Source organism: Muscardinus avellanarius (assembly GCF_963383645.1).
Source record: "Muscardinus avellanarius genome assembly, chromosome: 4".
In the NCBI taxonomy this organism is placed as follows: Eukaryota; Metazoa; Chordata; class Mammalia; order Rodentia; family Gliridae; genus Muscardinus; species Muscardinus avellanarius.
Window position 1 is genome coordinate 11,695,440 of NC_137789.1, and position 6,332 is coordinate 11,701,771.

A 6,332-nucleotide genomic window follows, 5' to 3' on the forward strand; every position below is an offset into this window, starting at 1 on the left:
GTCATCCTGGGCAGGAGGGTGGGGACAGCTGTAAAAAAAATATAAAGCATAGATCAACTCACCCCCCACCCTGTGGCCTCTGGAGCCCCCAGGCTGTCCTCTTCCAGGCCTGAGGGTCTACAGATCCCCTTCAGATAAAGGGGATGGCACCTGGTCAGAGCCCCCTGGGCTCCATACATTTTTTTGCTCTACTCAGAGTGTTGATTTTCTCTGCTGCTTAAAGAGCTCACAATCCCATTCATCTCTCATCACATGCTTGGATCACAGCCTTGCCCCTGCTCATTCAATTCACTCCCCGCTGGCCTCATTTTAATTTCTCCATTTGTTTCCATGAGAGTTGGGCAGAGAAGTTGCCAGAGCAATGTGGGGACCTCCTGGCAAAACTCCAAGGCCTGAAGAAGAAATGTCATTGCTCCAAATGCGCGGTGCCAGTGCCAGAAGGGAGGATCTGCCCCTAGAGCTAAGATCCCCAGAGCAGGAGTGAGGGAGAACCGGGGAAGGCAACCCTAGGACTAAGCTTCTACCTTTTTTTTTTTTGGTAGTACTGGGGTTCCTGGAAACCCTTCTACCTCCGGGATACACTCCCAGACACCTATTTTTTATATTTTTATTTGAAAACAGGGTCTCCTAAGCCAGCGAGGCTGGCTTTGAACCTGCGCGATCCTCCCGTCTCCGCCTCCCAAGCGTGGGGATTACAAGCGTGCGCCACCACGCCTGGCTAAGCTCCTAGCTTTTAAAGCGGGATTCTGCCCTTAGGGGGGCTGGAAATTGGCCCTGGCCAGGCTCTTCCGAAGAGCACATAAAAGGGAGACAGAGAGGAAAACAGAAAGAGAGGAACAGTATTACAAGTATATATACAATTTCCAGTTTCAGGGAGCACAGGATTGCGATAATGCCTGCAAGACGAAAAGATTCCGATCATCTTTCCAAAATCACAGATGACGGGATTGAGAAGCAGTGAAGAGGCACGGGAGGAGCCTAGGAAAGGGCACAATCTTTTCTACTGAAGTTACAAGATCACAGAGAAACTACCAGGCTTCCATTGGGTGACTGTAGCTTAGATACCCATTTTGAAATTCTTGTACACATGTCTATATATCCCACTCCCAATGTACCATTTTCATGTTTCTCATTTTGTAGCATCTACTGCATGAAAACGAGTCAACCAGATTAGATTTAAAAGCCATCCTCCAGCGAATGAGGAATGGCATAATGGCCTTCACATTAAGGAATAAAAGTCTGAGCGGGCTAGCTGTCCAGCTCACTGACACCCCCTTTGTAGAAGTAAGTTGCCTTGCCGAGTTACTTTCCATTTCATGAGTTTTTATTTGCAGCTTCCCTAAAACCCATGTCTAGCAAGAGAAACCAAGAAGAAAGACCCAGAAGAAGTCAGAACTCTTCTGCTTATCTCCTGGTCTTGGTTCGCAGCTGCATACAGAGGAGGCAGAATCCCAAGTTCCAAGGTGCCTCCACATTTCCTAAGTTGCCAGGCCCTGGAATGTATCCCTCCTTTGCTTCCCATACACTAGAAAGAGACTAGCCAGAGACACCTCAGGTGTTAATTCAATGTGATGTGATCTAATGAAGACACAGAAAAGAGAAACTCCTCTTCTGCCTGATGGATGGGGCTCTGGCACAGTAACCACACCCTTCCGGATTCCAGTGTTTTATGACCTGGTTAGTCTTTAACTACATTGGATTAGTTCTTTGTATACATTAGAATGATGAATGACCTGAAGAATGTCTTGCTCTTACTACTTATACTTCTCATCTGGCATGGGTAACATTGGTGAGCAGCAAGGAATTGACCAGCATGCTGTGCTTGTTGGCCATGCAATTATAATTGGTTTGCTGTAACTCCCTCTTCCTCCTCCTCCTCCCCTTTTTCCTCCTCTCCCTCCTCATCCTCTTCTTCTTTTCTATACAGTGAAAATTTTAATAGTTCTTAAAACATATATTTAGAGTGTTTCTTTTTAATATATCTTTATTGGTGCATTATAGTCTCACATCACAGTGAGAGAGACATACATGCACACAGCACTTGGTGAGCTTTCTCCTGGCTCCCACCCCATCCCCTCCTTGCATCTATTTTTCTTTTAACCTGTAAAACCCAACCCCCAGATGCCATTTTCAAGCACTAATTCTGGACAACTAGAATTGGTGATTCCCTGGCGGCCATCTTTTTCTTGGCTCAAGTGAACTCAGCCGCCACACTCCATGGACCTCAACTTGCCTTTAGGTTGGCACCATGTTCACAGCTACCACTAACCGAATGCAGCCTGCTGAGCTCCCAAGACAGGTGAGAATAGGTATGTTATAGACAAGTCACCCACACAGGTGGGTGGGTGCCCATCCACTTCCCAGCACTGCCATGGGTGGGGAAAGATTGCTGGCTAGAGAGAGAAGGTTGGGCTTCATCCTGCCCCGCCCTCCACCCCATAACTGATGTCTCATCTCTGTGCCTCATTCATCCCCAATCATTTTGATCACCTCATGGAACAGGTGCTCTGGTAGAAACCAGGTCAGAGGACCAGACAAGACAGGTGTGCTCTTTCAGATAAGCTCTTTCAGATGTTTCAGATGAACAGGTGCTCTCACCTGTTGCTATTTCAGATCCCTGGAGATCAGAACAGTTAACAAATACCCCCAGTAAAGGTGCAGCCCATGCAACATAAAGTTCAGGGGCATCATGAGTGAGACTGTAACTAGGAAATTGGGAAAAGTGATCATTATTCATCAATTCTTGACCAAGCATTTACCTGAATATCAGACCTAGTTCTACCTCTGGAGCACATCAGAAACCAGGACTCACACTGTCCCCGACATCCCAGTGACTGGGAGGCCACAGACATACAACATATAAACATTATATATACAATATATACAATATATAAATATTACTTCTAAGGGTGGCAAGAATTTTGAAGATGTGTGCAAGAAAGTAAGGGCTACTAAGCTGGGTGTGGTAGCACATGCTTGTAATCCCAGCACTTGGGAGGCTGAGACAGGAGGATCGCACAGGTTCGAAGCCAGCCTCAGCTACTTAGTGAGGCTCTCAGCAACTTAGTGAGAACCTGTTTCCAAATAAAATATAAAATAGGTCTGGGAGTAGAACCCTGAGGTAGAAAATCCCCTGGGTTCCACCCCCAATAACACACACAAAAAAAGTAAGGGCTACTTTAAATGGGGCTGCTGTCTCTGGGGAGGCAAGGTTCAAGCTGAAACCTGAAGGAACCACTGATAAGAATAACACCTGTTTCAAAATTAAATGATAGTGTAAAGATTCCTAATCCATTTTTCTATAAAGACATGATCTATCTTTAGACGTTCTTAATTCCAGCATAGAGCCCACCCTCCACCCTGCCTTCTCATTCGTACCACTTGTGTCCCAGGAGGGCTAACTTGGGATCCAAGATCCCAGATTCTTCTTTGTGAGTTTGTAAAGCTCACCTAGATGGATGCCAGGAAATACCTCAGAAAAAATTATCAGGTCCAGGCCACATCACTAATTAAGCTCTGATCAGGCTCCCAGTCCAGGAACCTCAGGAGCCCCCAAAGCTGCCCACTTAACCCTACAGAACAGCAGCATGGAAGGGTTAGGCCCTTGGGACGCCCTTTCCTTTGCTGCCATCTAGTGGTCCTATTGGGGAACGGTAGCCTGAGGTGAAGTTAACTGGTGGTGGATGCCTGGGCGCTGTTCTAGGCGCTGGTGCTGGAAATAAAGGAGCAGACAAAGCCAACAGAAGGTCCCCCTCGGGGCTTAGGTCCCAGCTGGCTGTCTAGCTGTAGCTATATGAGGGCAGAATCATCCCGACTTGACAAAGAGAAGGCAAGGCTAAAACAGGTAAAATACATGCCCAGAGCCCACATCTAGAAAAAGAGGATTTTAACCAAGAATCCCCTTTGCATGGTATCCTCTTGCCTTACTGTAAGTCTGCCAAGAGGTGGAGAGGTTGACTCTGCACTATGGGTTCAAATGGCAAATCATAGGAGAGCAACCGTGTGCCAAAAAGAGTCAGGAACCTGGAGACACAGGGTCGAGCACTGGCCTTCACTTTCTGACAATGAAACGGTAAGCAAAAGACTAAGCATTTCTGGCCATCTGCAAAGTGGGTATAACAAGACCTGTGTCCCCTGTGGTCTTTTATTCCACCACCAACACTTGTCGAACACCTTGTTTATATGGCCATATTTCTAGGAGTTGGGGCCACAGAGTTGGCTAAGAATTTGTCCCCAGCCAGTACTCCTTACTCCTCCCCTGGTAAGACAGCCCCAAGCCTTCCAGCTGTCTAAATCCTATCTTCTCTTTAATATCTCTTTAATATCTGTGGCCCTTTGGACTCCTGCACATCCTCCAGCCTGGCTGCCGCCGCCTGTCCTCACATCCTTCACAATGTCAAGTGGCCTCCGTGGTCAGTATAACAACTGGTACCCTGCTCCCTTTGCTTCCCCGGCTGGACACCTTGACAGAACGGCACCAGCAGAACCATGCAGATTGGAGCATCCTTATCACCAGCTCCCCAGGTGGAAATTCCCTACTAGATCTGAAAGGTGATCCTTTCCTACTACATTTGTCACAATGCAATCTTTCCTCCTATTGCCACTGTGCCTTTAGTCCACTGCCCTCTGTTTTATTCCTCATTGTTTTGTTTCCCTTATAGTACAGGCTGCCCACCTGTGCAGTCTCCCCTGCTTCAGAGCTAAACTGCCCCAAGCTGACTTCTGACCTCACTTCCCCCTGCATACAAAGTCCTGTCGATGTTGTTGCTGCACCTTGTGCAGCCTAACAGGGCATTTGCCTGTCTTGATGGATCCTCCACCCGGTGCCCTGGCTCATCATCCTCTCCTGCCTTGAGCATCATGTCCCGGTTCACTATCTGTATGAAGAGTCCCATCACATTGGCTCTACACACAGACCCAGTACTGTTCTTGGTGTGTAAGTTGTTCCCTGTCTGCCACCTGCTCCCAGCCCCACACCTTGTCTGAGTGTGGTCTAATACTCTTCTCATTATACAGAACTTACAGAGCAATGACTGCACTCTAGGGGCTGGTATAATCACTTTTCTTAAATTGTCACATTTATTTCCTTCAACAATCCTATTAGGTGGATGATATTATTCCAATTTAACAGGTAACACCGAGGAGCTTAGTCAAGGCTGCAAAACCCATACCTAGGGCAATCCATCTCTGAAGCCTCCTTCCTGCCCACAACATGCATCCCCTGACATTCACCAACAGAGGCACCATGAGAAACATGCTCCTCCAGTAAATCATTCCTGAAGGGCCATGATGTAGCTTGAGTACAGGTTTTCTTGTGGGTAGAAGATTAATAGTTTTTTTATATCAGAAGCAATTTTTCTTTATAGTATTTATGACAATTCTTGGTAATACATTCCTTGGTATCATCATTTTTTATGGTTCCTCCCTCCAAATTAGCTTTGCTAACAATAAATGCTCGTGAAGAAAGTGGTTGGGGAGAGAGAGAAAATAAATGAGAGGGAGGAGAGAAAAAGAAAAGAGAAGCTGGTACAGGGATCATGGATCATGGATCTAAGTCACACAATCAAAGAACACTGAAGGTCACAGAAGGGAGTACTAGGGTCACAAGGAAGGGAGGGTCAAGGTTGGACTGTGACCTCTATAGTACTAACTAAAATACAGCACTGCCTGAACAGGGTCTGGAAGATCAAAGGACCAGGCCATGTAAAATGCACAGAAGGAAAAAAGAAAACATCTAGGCATATGTGTTCATAAGCTTTGCATTACTAAGACCAAAATACATGACAAGAACAATGTGGAAGAGGAAAGGTTTATTTGGCTCGTGATTTGGGAGGGTTTGGGCCATGGAGAGCCAGTTTCATTTCTCTGGGCCTTCGGTAGGGCAGAGCATCAAAACAAAAGGACTTAGCAGAGAACAGTTGCTCATTTCATGGCAGCTGGGAAATCAAGGGGGTGGGGAGGTCCTGGGAGAAGATAAACCCTTCCATGGAACAACCTCCATGACCCACTTCTTCCAACTCCCAGTAGTCCATTCAGTTGTCTGCTGAGGTCAGAGCTCTCACAATCAATAATGGCCCAAAAGCCCTACCTGTAATCTTTCAACACCAGGAACCACCCTTCCGCCCGATGTAGGAGCCTCTGGAGAGAAATCTCAGATCCAAACCATGATGGCACAGCATTCTTTACGCAATGCCCAGTTTTTTCTCATCTCTGTGTGTGTCCTTACTTAAGTACATCTTAAACATTAGTGTTGCCTGGTTCACTCCTCTCCTTTCAGTCTCCCTCTACATGAGTAGATCTCTAGAAAGAAGGGGGATAGGTGGAAACAGAAG